General features: G+C 42.3%; 1 pseudogene; it reads left to right on the top strand.

The window, feature by feature from the left end:
* Positions 1-480: 480 nt before the first annotated feature.
* Positions 481-19,636, top strand: LOC124290288 (annotated as a pseudogene).
* Positions 19,637-22,282: the final 2,646 nt, after the last annotated feature.

The following is a 22,282-nucleotide window of genomic DNA, read 5'->3' as shown; positions in this document are numbered from 1 at the left end:
GGCGCCATCGCAACATGAATCGTAACACATCATTGTCATTTGACTCCAGGTTGCAAAACTGGAGAGTTTCTATATCCCTTTAGTCCCTTCTTACGACAAGAATTGGTTGCTGAAGACCAATTCTAACCCGGATCTTTACGGGTCACTCCAACAACTCAACTTGTGCGTCGCCATATTGACAGGTTCATGAGCTCTTGTAGCAAGAAACGTTCAGATTTTAATATTACACCCCCCTCAGTTTCCTAAATTTAAAAAGAAGCGTCAAACTATATATAAGGTACATTTTTTGTATTCCTGATACAGAATAACAATCACACTACCTACTTTCTATTTAGACATCACGTAATATTCACAAATATATTTCATCACTGGACATGTTTCTGAATGTCTCCATTTACACCAGAACGGCTCGTAAAAACGCAGCCGTCATAAGGGTGTAAGTAAGTCCTGCAGATCCAGCCGCCACTCAGACTGGTGAGATCCCAACCCGGACAACACCGCTGGTCAGTCGAAACTAGTGGACATCAAGGTGACAATAGTGACAATGTTACACGTACTTCTTATATGCATGTATTTCGTGGCGGAAGGAACCTGTCAAGACGAAACACGTAAGTGCACATCATCAGATTATAGAGAATATTTAAAATAATTTATTCATTGATTGGGTGAATAATTAATGTATTTCAAAGAAAAGCAATAGTCAAGGTACATCAGTACTGTAGGATTTTATTCTTCATTGCACTTTCTCTTTTTAATCGTTAAACGTAATTAAGAAAAAAAGATCATGAAACCCTTTCTACGTCCAGAGTGAGTGAGTTACTTTTTTTCCTCAGCAATATTCCAGCTATATGGCGGCGGTCTGTAAATAATCGAGTCTGGACAAGACAATCTAGTGATCAATAGCATGATCATCGATCTGCGCAATTAGGAACCGATGACATGTGTCAACCAAGTCAGCGAGCCTGACCACCCGATCCCTCTAGTCGCCTCTTACGACAAGCATGGGTTACTGAAGGCCAATATTCTAACCCGGATCTTCACGGGTTACGTCCAGAAGTAAGTTCTGCTAAAAGCCGAGTCGATTGGTAGTTAAAAGTGAAAAGTTGGATTTCTTGTCTCTCTTGGCACTCGGTTGGGTAGCCTAGTGGTAAAAGCGTTGTCTCGTCACGCCGAAAACCTGGGTTCTTGTGTCCCCGCCGTGATATTGCTGGAATACGAGCAATTGCTAAAAGCGGCGTAAAACCACACTCACTCACTTGACGGTTACATCAATGAGTAAGTGAGTTTAGTTTTACGCTGCTTATAGCAATATTCCAGCAATGTCACAGCGGGGGACACCAGAACTGGGATTCACATACTGTACCCATGTGGGGAATTGTACCCGGGTCTATAACCATTAGACTACCCCCACCGTCCCGATGGTCACATCAGAATTAGGTTTCCCTCACGATACACGTGGGAATCAAACCTAAAACTGACTGGGATGGGTGAGACTGATCGAAATCATTGGGAGAAGAATGGACACTTTAGGTTTTACTCTGGCGACGATTCCACTTTCTCTACGGGTTATTTCAAGCCTTAATGTTTATTATATAGAGAGAATGTAACCCATGTGTCTTCCGATATCATTTATATCAACACGACTTGATAAAGTTACAAATATCCGAGGCTTGATATATTTCATATCAGTAGACGCGAGGGTGAGATTCTATTTATCATAAAACATCACTCTTCATTAGTTGAAACATGCACATCTCTGAACACGGTACTGCCATTAGACTTGCAGTGCAGCGATGGCATACCATTGTGACGTCATCAAGTGTGTGACGTCATAGTATTCTGAAACATGTAATTGATGACATCAGGGCATTGTACAAAATCTACTCACACAAGCAATATCTCCAGTGGTACACAGTTGTGGATGATAAATAGAGGATATTATATGAGTGCCCATGTCATACTATGTTTACGACACGAGTGGCTTAATGTTGGTATTTCCCGAGCGAGAGCGAGGGATATACCGATATTTAGGCACGAGCGTCGTAAACATAGTATGATGTGGGCACTCATATAATATCCTGTTTATTACCGAAGTCGTCAAATTGAGGAAAATAAACCAAAATCTACTTTCAAACATAGGCTGGCTACCCGCCGTCGCCGCATATAGAACGCAACGTCGCAGAAGAAACGTGACGTCATGGCACTGTTCATGACGTCACGTCACCATGACAAAGTGATATTTTGCCCTAGGGCATCGTATGAAAAATATGAACCCCGATATGTTCGATATAGAAATTATTATACGAGCAAGTGTGATACGACTTATAAGAAAAAAGGGTGAAACTGTAGAGTGGTAGTGAGGGCAATAAATACTTTTGCACGACTTTGGCATAAGCCATATGACACACTTGCTCGAGTGTAATAAATAATTTCTTTATTATGCATTTCATTCATGTTTTTTGTGCAGTAAAACACGGTAAGCAAGCTTGACGGTCGCCTTCATTGACGTCACGTTCAATTGTTTAAAGACGTCACGGACGACTAAATACAGAAACAATGGTTGCAAGGCAAAAGTGATATGTGCACATGTTTCTGTATTTATATGATTTTATATATATGATATTACTCGCCCGTGGAAGATACTGCAGTGTAATATTTTTACGGTAATATTACACTAGTGTAATATCGCTAGACGTATGACGTCCTAATGGTTACAGTTATGACGTCACAATGCTAATACCTCTGTCACAATGGTATTAGACCTTGCTTGACTCGCGGAAAATTGATATGACAGTCGTCACAATGTAGGCAGTTTCTATCAGTTTATGTTGGAGAGTAATAAACAGAATACTAAACTCGCTTCCGTGAAATACCATTTTTATTAAACTCGTGAAAGATTTAGTATCAAACTCGCTTTCGCTCGTTTGATACCAATTCATTGACTCGTTTAATAAAATTGGTATTACACCGAATCTCGTTTAGTATCCTCTATATATGACACTGGTTTTGTTTCACCAAATTTATAATAAAAAATAATGTGACATCAACAACAAAAAACCGTGGGATCAATGTAAGATCACAGACCCAGCAACTGACGCTTGCGGTATGCTAAATCGATCGGTGCCAAGACTCAGTGACTTGGTCTGTTGTAGCCACATTACATGTATCGATGTTCATGATCACAGTCACTTGATTGTCCGGTCCAGAGTCAATTGATTGTTGTTTAGCGTTAAACTCTACTAAATACTAAACAGGTCATTGGTCGGATTACAATGAAATGCAGGTCACCGAAGCTGACTATGCGATCCACAATGTCGCCTTGTACGAAAAGCACAGGTTCTTTGGAGCCTATTCAAAGCTGGACCCCATGGACAATGACTTCATATGAATATTAGGTTTCGATTCAGGTCGGAGCCGTGAAGACCCAGGTTAGAATTGGTTTTCAGTAACCCATGTTTGTTGTAAGAGGCGACTAACGGGATCGGGTGGTGAGGCTCGCAGACTTGGTTGACGCATGTCATCGTATCTCAATTGTGTAGAACGATGCTCATGATGTTAATCACTGGATTGTCTGATCCAGACTTGATTATTTTACGTCGCCATATAACTGGAATATTCTGAGTGCGGCGTTAAACAACACCAACCAACATACCAAATCGGATCGACTTCCACATCAACTTCCACAGAACTAGTGTGCCCGAGTTTAATAAACTACACTACCGGGCAAAAGATAGTATACAAACAATGTTTGCCGTTGTCTAAAGTGAGAGAGTGAGTGAGTTTAGTTTTACACCGCATTCAGCAATATTCCAGCTATACAGCGGCTGTCTGTGAAAAGTCGTAATGGTAATTGTGTTTTTTCGTGTTTGGTTTGCTGTGTTTCGACAACTGTTTTTTAGCCCAGTTTTGAAAACGTTTGTAAGGTTTTGTTCAAATTCCAAAGGTATATTGTCTCTTGTGTTCCCGGAGTTTTGCTAAATCCATATTATTAATATGCTGTTTTTTCATGAACATCGACAACCACCTAATGGTTACTCAGCCTTGAACAGATATTTTATGGCAAATCTGTTGATATGCAGCTGACAAAAAGCGCCAACTATCCGTCAATCAAGTCTTACCTTTCAGAAAGAAAACATTGCGTCAATCACGGAATTTCTAGAATATTACAATGGCTTTCCTTGGGAATGCGTGAAAAGACCTATATTTACCGATAAGACCTTCGACTTGACCTTCAGCCGCGTCTAGACATTATAACAATGACGGTTTACAAAACAAACTGTATTGTTTGAAACCTCAAGGACATTTAGTTGCCGTGTTCATGTTTTTGTCATTAAATATCGACTGAACGATTACCATGCATACGGCCCCACATTAGAGAATGAGCTGATTTGTACACCCCTATTAGAAAAATCACGGCGGGGGTACTCCAGAAATGGGCTTCACACAGTGTACGCATGTAGAGTTAGTGAGTTTGGATTTATGCCACTTTTAGCAATATTCCAGCAATAGCACGACAGAAACACCAGAAGTCGGCGTTAAACTGTGTACGCATGTAGAGTAAGTGAGTGGGTTTGGTTTTACGCCACTTTTAGAAATATTCCAGCAATATCACGGCAGGGGACACCAGAAATGGGCTTCGATGTGACGAGCGAACGCTTTAACCACTAGGCTACCTCACCGCCCCGTACCCATGTAAAGAATCGAGCCCAGGGTGAGGAAAGTTCCAAATTGAGTTACAAAACAATTTTGTCTGGCAGTATTCGTCCTCCTTCAAAGAAGGGGCGGTGGGGCAGCCTAATGGTTAAAGCGCTGAAGATCCGGGTTCGATTTCCCATATGGGTACCATTTAAGGTGTCCCCGCGCCGTGATATTGCTGGAATGTTGCTAAAAGCGGCGTAAAACCATACTCACTCACACACTCACACTTCAAAGAAAACTACTATCGAAAACAACGATACTTGCTACAGCTACCAGTCAAACAATATCCCTCTATTACTGAATTATCGACCTGGGAATAATGTACCTAAAGTAAATTGAGAATGTACATTTCAAAATACAGTGGCTGATGTTATAACGAAGACAAAGGCACCTCAAATTTAGTCACAATATATAGCACATGGCTGATGTTACGCACGCGCGACAGACACGCACACGCACACGCGAAAAACAAAATGTAAACGTGGTTGTACCAAATGTAACAACTAGTCTCTGAAATGAACATATTTTACTGAAAAAAAAAAATATAATGAAAAGGAGCCCTGAGACTTTCTTCATTTCTGAACATACATACTTGTTTTCATTTATTAATATTTCATGATGGCATTAACATACATATACCCGTTTCGTTTTACCGATCTATATCAGCTGCCATTTTCCGGATCTTCAGTTCCTGACCACACAAAAATTCAATTTGTTTTACCGCATATCAGCTGCCATGTGGATGTTACAGTTTCCATACAACTAATTCCATAATATCATGTGGACGTCTAATGTACACTCAGGCGTGTATCATAACATATATAATTTATAACTTGAAAAAATCTTTGATGGTCATTAACATCAAACACATCTAAGTGGTGTGTCAGAAATGTTTGCAAAGTGTTCAACGATGTTTTGGCCTCAGATAGCTTGAAGCATTGGAATCAGTCATAGAGACGCTCAACCACTAAGCAGACTGCTTCAGGATGTCAGATACGGTTGATCGTCGAATCTTCACATCACATTTATGCTCAGCAAAAGTGATGACTTCTTGTTGTGTTGTCTGGGGTTTGTCTTTCTTCAAAAGGAGATTTCTTTCTTGATCAATGGCGTAACTTCTACAAGGGGTCGCTTAGCAGGTGGTGTACTCGTGACCAATATCTTGTGATGAAAACTCACGTCGGTTGTATCATAAACATTTTATACAGCTCGCTCCACTGTTATTTCTTGATTAAATCGTCTCAATTAATTATCCTGTGTTTCTAATTAACAAGTTTGATGTTCACTGACGCCGCTGTCAAGCAGCCAGTAAGGCACACGCTAATTATCACTCACGTGTGATTGTTTGTATACGGTCGGATCATGCAACTGGCTGTGTTGATTGTCGGATTAACGAATGTTTTTACACTGTATTTACAATAATCAGCTGCTAGATTGGTGTGTCAGAGTCGGAATGCGAGAATGTCGGATTAACGAGAGTAATTATCACTGTTTTAAATGGTTCCCTAATTTTTTGTCGGATTAACGTGATTGTCGGATTAATGAGTGTCGGATTAACGAGAGTTGACTGTACGTCAGTCACCTATGAACTTCCAAGTATCCTAATACAGTAAAACATCATAATGATTTCCGGACTTCGAATCTTTTTCAATTGACAAGGTGTTTCAACAGTGAGACTGCGACACACCTACCATTTCTACAAATGCTTCTTTATCTGTGAATTCAGTTCCGAGCTACTGGAATGACGTCGCTGCCGGGGAACTCAACAGAGCCAAGGCCCAGAAACCTATCGAAAAGACCGCAAAGAACATCATTCTGTTTGTTGGGGATGGAATGGGGATATCTACCACATTCGCCGCCAGAGTCCACAAAGGTCAACTGATGAATAAATCAGGGGAGGGGAGGAGACTCTTCTCAGTTTTGAGGAATTTCCCAATGTTGCAATGTCCAGGGTAGGTGGATCGATTCCGATTTGATCAATTATTTGGCTTGCTTACGTCAGTATCGGAATTCAAACACATGTTTTTCACATAATGAATATGTCGCATTGTGTTGTCGCGCATTTTATGGCTCTTTTCACACTTCGATGGAGCGACAATGCGACTGCGCGATATATTTTGTCCTTGAAAATTGTCGCATTGTCGCCTTTAGGATGAATAAAAAATATCAATCAAAACGCGACAATGTTGTACTAGCAAGTGGTCCCCCCTTGCGTAACAAATAGCGAAAAAGTGACAACAAAATAATGATCGTTTGTTAAACAACTTTTTAATTCGAGTGTCCAAAATTATGAGACAAATCATCAGAGTTGTCGATTTCATGTGACTGTACAAAATTTGGTTTGGTTGCAATTATTAGATTTTGTGTTAGTGAGCAATTCATCGGTCTCAAGTAAAATCAAACGGACTGGAGTCACAGAGTCCAGATGATGCAGGTTTGAGTTTCGTTGTGGACAAATTTTTCCATATCTTTTTACATACATTTCAAATGTGTGAAATCCATCTTTTTCGTCCTGTGTTGTACATGCTGTCATTAAGCACTGCTGAAACCAACCGTCTTTGCTCTTCTCAATTAGACGTACAGTATAGACAAGCAGACGACGGACTCTGCAGCAACCGCAACAGCAATGCTCTCCGGCATCAAGAACAACTACGGGGCACTTGGAGTGGACGGCCGCGTTGCGCGGGGAGACTGTGAAGCGACCTTGAAATACAAAGTCACTTCTATAGCCGACTGGGCTATGACAGCAGGTTGAACCCTTAGAGCTTTATGACAAACATTGTTTCAAACCTGTGTAATTTGTTGTGTAGAGTTAAATCCCTTCAGCACGCAAAGGGGGAGTTTGGGTAGCCTAGTGGTTAAAGTGTTCGCTCGTCACGCCGAAGGCACGGGTTCGATTCCCCATAGTATGTGTGAAGACCATTTCTGGTCTCCCGTGCCGTGATATTGCTGGAATATTGCTAAAAGCGGCTTAAAACCCAATTCAGTCAGTCAGCAAGCACGCAATACCCAATGGTCCTGGGTTCGAATCCCGGTTCGCCGCGATGTGTCTAGGTTTGTCAGCACCATGCCTATATATATCACCGGTGTGGTAAACGTCTGAGACATTATTCACTTCGGGTTTGGCTATAATATTAACCTGATACGCCGTCATATAACTGGAGAATTGTTCATAGCGGCGTCAAACCATTCACGCACTCCAAATAATGCCGACTGATTTGTTCACTGTCTGTGGTATCCGTGAAGGACCGGGTTAGAATGAACCTTCAGTAACCCATGCTTGTCGTAAGAGGCGACTAACGGGATCGGGTGGTCAGGCTCGCTGACTTGGTTGACACATGTCATCGGTTCCTAATTGCGCAGATCGATGCTCATGCTGTTGATCACTGGATTGTATAGTCCAGACTCGATTGTTTTCAGACCGCCGCCATATAGCTGGAATATTGCTGAGTGCGCCGTAAAACTACAGTCACTCACTCACTCACTCACTCACTGTCTGTTGTAGCTAGGGCTGAAAGGATAAACATAAGGGAAAAGTTCGACACTTGTCATGCTTTACGAAACATTTGCCTTCGGTTACTTTATTTATTTCCAGAATTTCACACACAGTGCAATACACACCCTGTGAAGAAACGTGGAAAAGAATAAGGACACTTGAACTTCCATGTGTTCCCTTAATCGTTTCTATGAGTATAGCTAAATCATGGAGTCCTGATTAGGAAGGGCGAAGAATACAACTTGGGGCGTATCTATCTTGTATCAGCTTGACATCTTCATAGGGCAGTATTTCACAGAACCATCAGAATGATATCGCGATTTGTGTTCTGCAGACCACCACGACCCCAACCCTACCCTAGAGGTGTCCCTTATACTAACCATGGCGGGTATATGACTATTACAGTTTTATGATTAACAAACAGCTGTCAAGAGGCGTCTCAGTTTACCACTGTAATATAACTCAGTGCTGAGTGACCATAAATTAGTGGTATTATCATAGTGCGGTCTGGTGGTGGTAGATGACGAATGTCTGGAAAGACACTTTGGAAACACGCGATTGTTCCGTAACCAGGAAGCGTTTGTGACAGTACAAAATGTAACAGTGAGTGAGTGAGTGAGTTTGGTTTTACGCCTCTTTTAGCAATATTCCAGCAATATCACGGCGGGGAACACCAGAAATGGTCTTCACACATTGTAGGGGAATCGAACCCGGGCCTTCGGCGTGACATGTGAACGCTTTAACCACTAGGCTACCCCACCGCCCCTCAAATTACAATACAATACACGAGCAGTGGCTAAAGCAATAAATACAGTGATGGTAATATTCACAGTGCTGGTCTTCTGTCAACTTAAAATGTCGTCTGAGAAGAGGGGCAATAGCTCCCTTGTTATACCCGAGAAATTTCTTCCATACACTATGACAGACCAGTACCTTGCAGTACGTTCCAGATCTTTCTGTCTAAATCTAGTACAAGTCAAAATATAGCACCCAACTGTCCCTAACTGAATCTTTCGTTAAGTATATGTAACCAACTTCTCTTGTCTGTTAAAAAAACCCAACATGCCCGAGTCTTCTTCGACACAGTCGCATTTCTGTGGATTTTGTTCTGGTAATGGTACGTGTTCCTGTGCATAGAGCTCAGGTCACAAATCAATTGAAGTTAAGCAACGTTGGGCGTGGAGAGTCCTTGGATTTATGACCCTGTTTGGCAGCTTGACTCCTGAGAGTTTCTAACACTTCAGTCCTGCCCCACAACGAAGTACGTGTGATACATGTGGTCCAACCTTAGGCAAGTGAGTTTGTTAAAAATTGCCTCTGTTCACCCAGCAGAAAATGGGTACCCGGTGGGATACGTCATATGACTATAACCTTCTAGCACCTAACAGACAGCTCGGGTTATCCGGGGCAATACTGAGCTGTAACTTGTATGCGCTTAGAGCATGTCCCTGATGTTGATGAGGCGCTATTAAAGTACTCATGTTAGTACTGATATAGCTAAAAGCGGCGTAACACGTTGATTGCCACCACGAGTATACTCGTAGTATCAATTCTGTCCGAATTTACCTCTTCAAGTTATCTCGTAGCTATTTCAGTGGTATTTTAAAACAAGTTTCACATGTTGACAAAATAGGCATAAGAAACAAACATTTCCTGGCGTCCTTTGTTACCGCCAGGAGACGATTCCTTCTTATGCCTGTTTTACTCACTCACACTAGAGTGTTCATCATGATGATGTGACGTGCAGTGAGTGATGTCGAATTTTACTCGATATAAACAGCCTCATTAGTAAGTAATCCGCCCCATAACGAGTGTGACTATTATTGCTTGAACTTCCAAATACAGGTAAATCCGTTGGCATAGTGACGACAACTCGCATTACCCACGCGACACCAGCTGCAGCGTACGCTCACGTAGCAGAACGCGGTTGGGAGGGGGGACTCCGAGATGACGTCAGTGACGGGAGGATGTTCCGACATCGCCAAACAACTCGTCGACGATAATCCAGACATCAAGGTGAGCGAATGCGAACAGTAACACAGTAAATTGGGGCGATGGGGTAGCCGAGTGGTTAAAGCGTTCGCTCGTCACGCCAAAGATCCGGGTTCGATTCACCACATGGGTACAATGTGTGAAGCCCATTTGTGGTGTCCCTGTCGTGATATTGACTGACTGACTGACTGAGTTTGGTTTTACGCCGCTTTTAGCAATATTCCAGCAACATCACGGCGGGGGACACCAGAAATGGGCTTCACATATTGTACCCATGTGGGGATTCGAACCCGGGCCTTCGGCGTGACGAGCCAACGCTTTAACCACTAGGCTACCCCACCGCCCTGTCGTGATATTGATGGAATGTTGCAAAACGCGGCGTAAATCCAAACTCACTCCCTCACACAGTAAACTGCGTTTATAAGGAACACGATTAATTAAGGGGCGGCTGGGTAGCCTAGTGGTTTAAGCGTTCGCTCATCACGCTGAAGACCCGAGTTCGATTCCGCGCATGGGTACAGCAATATATATATTACATATAATGTTGCTGAGTGTGAAGCCCATTTCTAGTATCCCCCCGCCGTGATATTGCTGGAATATTGCTAAAAGCGGCGTAAAACCATATTCACTCATTTGTGTTTATGTACGAACATGTGGTCTCGCCCCAAAATGCCAGCGTGACGTTATATTTTGACTCGCCCACAGCCTGCCGGCATCAAGGTATTGTGTATTTTCCCCAATACGTAAAAGTTGACCCACGTAAATACTTCCACTTATCAGAAATTCGACCTAACAGATATATATCATTAAGGTAGAGTGAGTGTGTGATTTGGGTTTTATGCCGCTTTTAGCAATATTCCAGCAATATCACGGTGGGGCACACCAGAAATTGGCTTTAACCATTAGGCTACCCCACCGCCCCCATTAAAGTAGAAATACGCGGGGGTGGTGCATTTACTTGGAGACACAACAGATGACGATGCCAGCGGTGTGGCAATAATAAGGTACATGAAAGACGTGTCATCGTCTAGACGTGTAGATCGATGCTCATGCTGTTGTACACTGGATTGGCTGGTCCAGACTCGATTATTTATAGACCGCTGTCATATAGCTGGAATATTGCTGAGTGCAGCGTTAAACAACAACATGAATGACACGGTATTCACTTTCCCTTGGGTTAAGGCTACAACGTGACACGACAGGTATAACTTACCTGAAGTTCAGTCCTCTAAATGCATTGATAACACATGGTGACGCATGTGAAACGCTTGGTTTTGTACATTCTCGAATAGATCAAGTGTAGCACACGTGTCAAGTATTTAATGGCGCTCTCAACTGACTTTTTCATTTATGTTTCTGAACGGTAAAGGGAGGTTAGAAAATGTCTTCATCAACCGATGCTTGGTGTAACTCAGATCTGGCTCGCGGACTTGTTTGATGTCATCGTATTCTGATTACGTAGATCAATGCTCATGATTCCAATCACTGGGTTGTCTGGTCCCGTTTCGATTATTTCTTGGCCGTCATCATATGGCTTGAATATTTCAAACGAACGATCTGTGAAGATCCGGATTAGAACTGGTCTTGTCGTAAGTGGCGAATAACGGGGTTGGATGGTAAGGCTTGCTGACTTGGTTGACACATGTCATCGTATCAAAGTTGCGTAGATCGATGCTCATGATGTTGATCACTGGATTTTCTGGTCCAGATTCGATTATTTACAGGCCGCCGTCATATAGCTGGAATATGGCTAAGTGCAACGTTAAACAACACCCAAACCAAAGCCAACAAACAATCAAACAAACAAAGGTAACTTCAGTTGGAAGGGCGTTACATTTCAGTTTCATTGTTGTGTTTTGCGAGTCTGCATTCTTAAAGATCTGGATCAGTAGTGAGTGAGTTTAGTTTTTCGCCGCTTTTAGCAATATTCCAGCAATATCATACCCAGAAATGGGCTTCACCCATTGTACCCATGTGGGGAATCGAACCCGGGTCTTCGGCGCAACGATCGAACGCTTTAACCAATTGGCTACCCCATCTGGCACAGTAGCTGGGGAACATTGATAATACACCTGGAAGCATATGCACAGTGCCGTATCGGTGTCACAGTACGTGTTGTCAGTTGTGACGAAATCCTTCCAGACTTCAGTAGGTTAATCCGTATTTACAACATGTACTTATCATGAAGTGTTATCCCTTGCACAAATACACCCCAGCTTTTAGTATCAGCTGACAACTGTCCCTCCTTTAAGCATGAGTCTTGATCACTCCCGGGACCGACGAGAGAGCACGCGTGTTTAACGCAATGCACACATGGTTCGACACGTGTGACCAAATAAGGTGTGATCACGTGCATTGTCACGCGTTTCCCATGTGTGCACGTAATTGAACTTTGAGGCAGCGCTGTCCATGACACATTTTGACGTGATAGTTTTATGTGTCCATCACAAATAACGTAGACATGTATGTATGTATGTGTGTGTGTGTGTGTGTGTGTATGTATGTATGTATGTATGTATGTATGTATGTAGTATGTGTGTGTATGTATGTATGTATGTATGTATGTATGTATGTATGTATGTATGTATGTATGTATGTATGTATGTATGTATGTGTATGTGTGTGTGTGTGTGTGTATGTATGTATGTATGTATGTATGTATGTATGTATGTATGTATGTATGTATGTATGTATGTATGTATGTATGTATGTATGTATGTATGTATGTATGTATGTATGTATGTATGTATGCATGTATGTAGCCGCCAAAAGCTGCAATATTGCTAATTAAAACGTTACATCACATCGGCATTATTTGAGCGATAAAACGACATACACAGAAGCCCATTTTAAGTACTAAATTTAAATGAATTTCTTCAAATACATGTTTGTGTGCGTATGGGCGCGCATGGGTGCGAGCGTGCATGCGTGAGTACGTGCGTGTGTGTGACAGAGATACATACACGCACTCACACATATTATATATAATACAAGTTATCACAGAATCTTTATCATGCTGTTACAGGTCATCCTCGGGGGTGGAAGGCGATATTTCCGGCCTGCTTCAGCGATCGACCCTGAAACTGGGAAGAATTATTCTTCCAACGGACGCCGAGATGGACGTGACCTTATCGAGGTATTCATGGGGGTTGTTGGCGGAGGATAACACATGCTTATTATTACATAACCACCATCCTTGTGACACAGGGGATTTATCCCGCACGGATTCAAGGTATGCTGGGGTGGCTCAGTGGTTCAGGTTGTCAGACTTGGTGATCGTTTACTTCGTTTCATCATAATCCGGCTATGTTCACCGTTGCACACGTCATCAATCACCGGATTGTCTGGTCCATTTACAAAACGACGTCGTATAGTTGCAATACTGATGCGTGCGGGTCTTTTAGTCCGGGTTTAACCCAAACAATGTGAGATTGAACTATATGCTTTAAGGGATCAGCGTCTCATAGGTAAAAACTTACACAAAGTTAAATTATACATCTATTGTTTGTTGTTTCAAGCAACTCAACATTATGAGGTCAGTTATTGTTGCTCAAATAGGAAAACCTGTTTGCAATTTCTTTCAAGAACATTCATACAATTTTCATTTCTGTTTCGCCATTAACGGCCATTGGAATGTGTTTTGGAGGATAATTGATACCTTGACGTTCTGTATTTTAAAAATCACCTTGGATACTTTTCGCAGGTTAAAAACTATCAATTATCTATTACTGGCCGTTTCACCCGTTCTAAATTTACCTATTTCACTAAAGTCCATGCTTGAAAGTTTATTCTTTGACAGAGGTCAAATCAATTTCAACGGATGTACTTAATATACTCTTCCAAAAAAGCAACTTGACACAGGACAAATTTGAATTTTAGGGAAATATTTGACACAAACCAATCCATGCTGAATCCCAGCTTGTGGGGGAATGGTTGCCGACGACAAAACGTTTGTAAAAAGAAACGTTTAACAAAACGTTAACGTTACACTCACGTCTGTAGTGAATCGCTAAAACGTACCCTACATAAAGGCACGAGCATCATGGAATTGTGTATCACCCTGAGCTGAAGCATATGACTGTAGGCTTTAAAAAGCCGCATCAATGGTACTCCACATGCATTGCTTTAAGCCACTATAGGCGACAAGAGAATGAAAAGACTGACAGAGGCTCAACGACACAACGCCATCGGCCGTTTACAAGGACGGACATCGCAGCATGATGTGGCAAGGCACTTCAGCGTGTCCAGACGGACCATCTCAAACCTATGGACCCGATACAAAAATACTGGGAGTGTTAATGACAGACCCAGGTCAGGTCGACCTGGAGTTACCACCGCCGCTCAGGATCGCTACATCCGGTTGAGCCATTTTCGTTCAAACACCACGGCCGCATCTTCCACAACAATCCAAATCCCTGGACTGCTCCGAATCTCCGAATAGACAGTGCGCAATTGGCTATGGAAAGCCAGACTTTTTGCCAGAAGACCAGTTCAACGTCACGTCGTTCCCTACATCAACGTGATCTTTGGAGCATGACAGTGCTCTACCTCACGTTGCACGTGTTTGACAGGTCTTCCTCCAGCAAAACAATGTTCAGTTGTTACCTTGGCTTTCTCGATCATCGAATTTGTGCCCCATTGAACATCCGCCACCTCAGACACTACAAGAACTGGACACAGCACTTCAGCAAGTGTATCAAAACATTCCTCAAGACAGAAGTCGGCATCTCCTTTCTTCTACTGGTCACCGCTGCCAAGCTGTTATCGATGTTCTTGGTGGTCACACAAGATACTGACATTTTACTCTGGCTTTAATAGCCCTATGTGGTTTTACCAAACACTTTCTGGATAATCATGTTTTGGAAATTGTGATGTTTGGAAAAGTGATGATTTCACTGTAACTGAGTAATGATGTCATGTTTGAATCAGTTATATGCACTCAGTAAGTCAACTCCAAAACAACATGTCAAGTTTCTTTTTTATGAAGAGTATATAAGAGGGGCGGTGGGGAAGCCTACTGGTTAAAGCGTTCACTCGTTACGCCAAAGACCCGGGTTCGATTCCCCATATGCGTACAACGTGTGAAGCCCATTTCTGGTGTCCGCCGTCGTGATGTTGCTTGAATATTGCTAAGGCGGCGTAAAACCATAATCACTCACTCACCTACTTTAACATATATGTACAGCTTGGTAGTGAATGAAAAAATATATTTAATCTCACAAAGTTTCATTACTTTTGTTACAGGACTGGCTTGGAAATAAGGCTGAGCTTAACGCAAACCACCAGTACGTGTGGAATCTTACAAGCTTTGATGAAGTTGAACCAGAGTCGGTGGACTTTCTCTTGGGTGAGTGAGTGGGTCTGTGAGTTTAGTTTTACGCCGCTTTTAGCAATGATCCAGTAATATCACGGCGGAGGACACCAGAAATGGGCTTCAAATCAGGGGAATCGAATCGGGGTCTGCGGCGTGATAAGCGAACGCTTTAACCACTCGGCCACCCCACCGCCACCTTGGGTGAGAGTGTGGTTGGTGTGACTTTGTTGTACAGTATCTGTTTCGTCACGACGAGTAAACCTGAATCATCAATAGCTCCAGGGCTCGCCTTTCCGTAAACCTACACTAACCCCTTGATTCATTCCCGTGCTATGGCAAATTATCCGCCCAACATTTTCCCAATCAATTTGAGAACATCGGGAAAACGTAAGGGAGGTAACTCGTGTAACATTGACACCATAGCCACCGACACTTTTAATAAACAAAACGACATCCTTTACATAAAAAAAATAATAATTTAAAAGTTATAAGGGCTTTCTTTTTGTTATCAGTGAGCTTTGCTCGCAAACCAAGAGCATAATCATTGTTTTTTTTGGTTGAAGGCCTTTTTTCGGACACTCACATGAACTACGAGATTGACCGGCGGGATGGTCCTACAAGTTCCGAGGCAGGGGAGCCATCCCTCGGCCAGATGACGGAGAAAGCTGTCCAGATATTGCAGAAGGATCCAGATGGCTTCTTTCTACTTGTTGAAGGTATCCTTCTATTGACATGAGTCAGCTGATCCCAGCTAATATACTACCCATCAAAAGTGTAGACTCAGTAGTGTAAATGTAGCCACTTACTTCAGTCAACTGTTCCAAACTAGATTTTGCAAAATATTCCACACTGTTTAAAGGAACTGTTTACACATGACCTGTCGTATTGTAAAACATATTCGCAACTATGGAAAGATTAGTGTAATGAGTTCAATAAATGTGAAATGCACAATGCCATTTTAGAAAGTGGTCAAATGTAACATATATTATATTGGGATTACACTTTCTCAGTAAAGTACAGATTCTAGTATTGTTTTTGGGTTGAGTCCCCTCCGGGATTCGAACCCACACCCTCAGAGTCAGGCACCTAATCGCCAGCACAAAGTGTAATCCCAAATATAACATATGTTACATTTGACCACTTTCTAAAATGGCATTGTGTATTTCATAGCTTTCGGCGGTGGGAGCCGTGCCAATTAACACTTATCAGATGTTCAATAAAAGTGATAAAACTCATTGAAAATTGGCGAATTCTTAACAAAACTTTACACTCGGCATTCTAGAAGTTGGTGAGTTAATAATAAGCATGCAAATGTATGGATAATAACTTTTTGTTTATTGCGCAGAGCTCTTTGCAATAAACAAGAAGATGTTATCCATAAAGCTGTGTGCTTTATTACCATTATTTGAATTGTCACAAAGACCTGTAGATACAATTCGAAATGCATGAATTCCCAATACAGTCACCCATAAATCCTTATAGACTACCCGTAGTAGTAGTAGTAGTAGTAGTAGTAGCAGCAGCAGCAGCAACATCAGTTGTAGTATTTATCAGTGAACTCGTTTGTCTTTCTTCACAGGAGGTCGTATTGATCACGCACATCATAGCTCACGTGCTGCACGTGCTCTTTATGACACCATCGCCTTCGAAGAGGCTGTAACCATGGCAACCAAACTGACGTCGGAGGACGACACCCTTACCGTCGTCACCGCCGACCACTCTCACGTCTTCACAGTCGGCGGATACGCTGATAGAGGCAATCCTATATTAGGTACTGTATACAATATTGCCGCAATTAAAATGCCATTAATATTTCAGAGAAGTTACACTCTCCTGTCTAATGTTCTTAAGGCGGTTAACACACCTGTGTAAAAGTATAGGTCAGTTCAGCGTCCATTTGACGTCTGTAATTTTTGTTTATCTGTTCTTGTTACTCTGAAAACATCTACATACGCATACTCGTGAAGATCCGGGCTAGAATTGATATTCAACAGCCAATGGTTGTCGTAACAGGTGACTATCGGGATAGGGTCGCTGACATGGTTGATGCATGCCACGTATCCTATTACGTTCATAATATCAATCACTGTATTGTCTGATCCAGATTTGAATTTTTACACACTTCAGTCATATTACTGATCACACTCATGAGTGTGTTGTTTACACCAGCTGTCGAACTGCCACAAGCGCTTTTCAGAGTGGACAGACCCGTGAAGATCCGGGTTAGAATTGATCTTCAGTAACCCATGCTTGTCGTAAGAGGCGACTAACGTGAACGGGTGGTCAGGCTCGCTGGCTTGGTTGACACATGTCATCGTATCCCAAATTGCGCCGATCGATGCTCATGCTGTTAATCACTGGATTGTCTGGTCCAGATTCGAATATTAACACACGGCAGTCATATTGCTGAGTGCGTTGTTAAACAGCAACACAAACAAAGGGGCATGAGTGCACCAGTTGTGGAAGCTCCACAAGCGTTTTACAGAGTGGACATGTGCCAACAAATCGTTAGTTTGATGACGGGACTGACCGATATTATGTTCCCAGGGTTGACAGGTGCACCTGGGTTTCTTAAAAGTGATAAACGTGAAAGAGATGCACCTCTTTAAGATCAGTCCTGAAAACATACGACTAGATTTGTTAAATATTGTCTCACTATATAAGCGTCATTGGTACACTGAAACCCCAGACAAGATCTGGCCAATCGGGAATCTCCGTCGGCTGTTCAGACCAATGAAAACACAAAATACTTTCTTTCGGATGACCATTTAACAACAAATATCAATTTGTACCAGGCAAAACCGGGTATGTAGGGAGTGACGGTCTTCCATACACATCTCTGCTCTACGGCAATGGTCCTGGCCACAACATCGTCGACAACGGCCGCCCCAACATCACCGACACTGACACAGGTAATATCATAAGGAGCAGCTGGTGGATAAGTGAGTGCGAGAGTGCACCATTTGGCACATTATTGTAAACAGAGCGGTCCATTCATGCCCGTGTACTCTTTTGTCGTAAGAGACGACTAGCGGGTTCGGTTGGTCAGGCTCGCTGACTTGGTTGACACATGTCATTGTATCCCAGTTGCGTACATCGATGCTCATGATGTTGATCACTGGATTGTCTGGCCCAGACGAGCTGGAATATTGAACAACAAACCAATCAACCAAACTTGTATTCTTATACAATTTCTGATGTTTCATTGATAAATGAGTGAGTGAGTATGGTTTTACGCCCCTTTTTAGCAATATTCCAGCAATATCACGGCGGGGGACACCAGGAATGGGCTTCACACATTATACCCATGTGGGGAATCAAACCCGGGTCTTTGGCGTGACGAGCGGTCGCTTTAACCATTAAGCTACCCCACGACCCCATTGATAAATGAACCACATGGTAAACATGGAGATTTTAAAATTGACGTTACGTGATAAAAATATTATTCCGAAGTCTCGTCTCGAATATATCACAGATTAGGAATAAAAAGTCATATGTATTTAATGACTCAGCGAAATGTCATATGAATTGTTGTCAGAGGATAGACTGTACCGTCAACAATCAGCCGTTCCATTGTCCTCGGAAACTCATGCCGGAGAGGATGTCGGGATATATGCGCATGGTGCCATGGCGCATCTGTTTCACGGAGTTCATGAGCAGAACTACATTGCCCACGCAATGGCGTATGCCGGATGTATTGGTGCCTACAGAGAAAACGGACAGTGCCCAAAACCGGAAACAGCAGGTTCAAGAGGAAGTGTGAATGAAGCGGGTTTTCTGTTGCTTGCTGTCATCATTGGAAACCTACTTTTAGTTATATTTTAGATCCTTGGGAAAATGTTGTTTCAGTGAGCGAATGAATATGTTTTTGACGTCGTTTTCAGCAATATCCCAGCAAAATCACGGTGGAGACAGCCGAGACTGGCTTCACACATTGTACCCATTTAGGAAATCGAACCCTCTTTGACACTACGAGCAAATAGTAAGCTGTACCACCACAGCTTCTGTTTTGAGGAATGTGGGTGTTATTCGGTATTTGATACCTCAGAATGTTTACGGAAAACATTATGGTGGCAGTGTGCGAAATAGTATCAACATTCTGCTAGCCAGTCGGGCTAGCTATGCCTGAAAGTTACCAGCCCACAAAATAATTCAACAGCCCGAAATTGAATGTAGAAACTAAGCAAACGAGTTCAAAAACATGAGAATAAGATATTGTCGACATGACGTCGGTTTCATTATTAAGCTGCTAATATGAAGAAATTTTTATCAGGCCACAATCTTGCATGATTAAAAGTCCATAACAAGTCGGAGAGAGTGATATATTTACAAAATGACCCAATAAAAATTCACTAGCAAGTCGGGCCAGTGTCTTTGGAGATTTACTGGTCCGACTGGAGTTTTACTAGCCACGGGCTAGCGGGCCAGTAGCTATTTCGCACACTGTATGGTGGGGTTTATTTTGAGTCAATAAAATGAATTAACGTTAGTTTTAGAAATTTTCAGAAATATTGCAGCTGTATTGCGGACATGTGTTCAATTCAGAACATGCAAACCAATGGCTGATAGCCTGAATGACCATGCAATGACATACGATTAGTCATGCAGCACATGACCCGTAAAGATCCGGGTTAGAATTGATCTTCAGTAACCCATGCTTGTCGTAAGAGGCGACTAATGGGATCGGGTGGTCAGGCTCGCTGGCTTGGTTGACACATGTCATCGTATCCCAGTTGCGCAGATCGATGCTCATGCTGTTGATCACTGGATTGTCTGGTCCAGACTAGATTATTTCCAGACCGCCGCCATATAGCTGGAATACTACTGAGTGCGGCGTAAAGCTAAATACACTCACTAACCCAGGTTTTAGATGGTTCAGACATGGGACAGCATCTTGTCCCGAAATGCCAGTGGAGAAGAAACAAAATGAGTGCATTAAAGAGTATGGAACGACTCTGACATAGTGAAATATGAGCCTCACGAAACCGATGTTGGGATTGATAATAAACCTATTCGTGTGAATAACGAAATAGTTGCTGATTTGCTGTCGATTTTGTGGCATGTTCCAATTATTTCTGCTGATCCTTTGTGTTTACGAAATTGACTTCACACATTATACCCATGAGGGGACTCGAACCTGGGTCTTCTGCGTGACGAGCGAACGCTTTAACCACTAGGCTACCCCACTCACCCCCATCCGTCAGTAATGCACTCACGTGTTGGTGGGGGGTATTTTGAGTGAGTAACGAAATAGTTGCTGTTTTGCTGTCGATTTTGTGGCATGTTCCAATTATTTCTGCTGATCCTTTGTGTTTACGAAATTGACTTCACACATTATACCCATGAGGGGACTCGAACCTGGGTCTTCTGCGTGACGAGCGAACGCTTTAACCACTAGGCTACCCCACTCACCCCTATCCGTCAGTAATGTACTCCGTGTGTATATGATCAAGGAGATTCACATCATGGACATCGACCGTTATGGATGAGATGAAACGCATTACCGTCCAATCCTGCTAGTAAGGTGAGGTGAAATTGAGTTTAACGTCGTGCTTGAGAATATTTCGCTCATATGACGACGTGCATGCGTGTGTATGTGTATTTGCGGCTGCTTGTACTAGCCCAGACTTAAGCTGGTTTTATAGTGCTAGCCCACTGAGGCACCATGCTGCAGTGAAGCATGAATACCCAACTCAGACACATTATACTGACTCCGAGCCGACCAGTCCTTGTTGTAGCAATTAATGCCGAGCGCCAGGCAGGGACCAACAAGTACCATATTTTAACGTCTTTTGGTATGACGCGGTCGGTGATCGAACCCGCGACCTTCCGCTCTCCGGAATCCTGCTAGTAAACAGTTAAAACAAGCACGTTCCTGTATATTCTCAAACGGAATCCCAGAAAGATGATCTGCTGATCGTTATATCATATGAGTTTCGTCAATCTCAGCATGTAAGTGGCGTTGAAGAATTTATCCTGGGAACCCCAAAGAATAGTAGATCTATTCTAGTACAGACATACTACTTCTCTTCTTTTATTCCAGTACTGAAGAGGCCACAGGCCTATAGTACAAAGTCGGATAACAAAAATGACATACAATCACACATTTTGCAGACGTTTTTTTCTGTATAAGAAAGCATGGTGGATATACATTGTGAATATTACTTGTACTATGTGTTCATTAACACATATAATTTACACTTATTAGCATTTTTATGGTAATATTGCGGTTGATATTTTGTCCTTAAATCAGTGTAGTAAGGACATAAAAACAAAAGGTGGAACTCATCTTCATATTACATTAATTGTAAAATATAATTCACAGACGATATATCATAAGCAAAATGATCGAACTGACATATACGCATGCTGCAGACAGAAACTCACCCTCCGGCAATCTCCATATAAGGTACTGTCACGTGACACAATTACATCACAGTCTCATAGAATCTATGTGCATACACAACACAGAATGCAAGGAATTAAACATGCTAAACGGAGCTTCAAAACAAACTGGGAGCTTCAAAACAAACTGGAAGTAAATATGCATTCGTCACCTTTCTGTAACCTCCACGAAGACTCGACCCCTTCTCGATGCTTGTTATCATTCGTAACCACTCGCCCCTTTCTGTAACCTCCACGAAGACTCGTCCCCGTCTCGATGCTTGTTATGTGCGAAAATACCACAAACCAGTGATAACTAGTACTTTGATAAAAATAGTCCTGAGTACTTAAATCGGTTATGACATTATGTCTTTGTTTAAAAAAACATGAAGAATATA

This window comes from Haliotis rubra, unplaced genomic scaffold (assembly GCF_003918875.1).
Source record: "Haliotis rubra isolate DU_JTF1 unplaced genomic scaffold, ASM391887v1 Scf460, whole genome shotgun sequence".
Lineage (NCBI taxonomy): Eukaryota > Metazoa > Mollusca > Gastropoda > Lepetellida > Haliotidae > Haliotis > Haliotis rubra.
The sequence above is the reverse complement of the archived record's forward strand: the minus strand, read 5'-3'. Positions and strand labels throughout refer to the sequence as shown.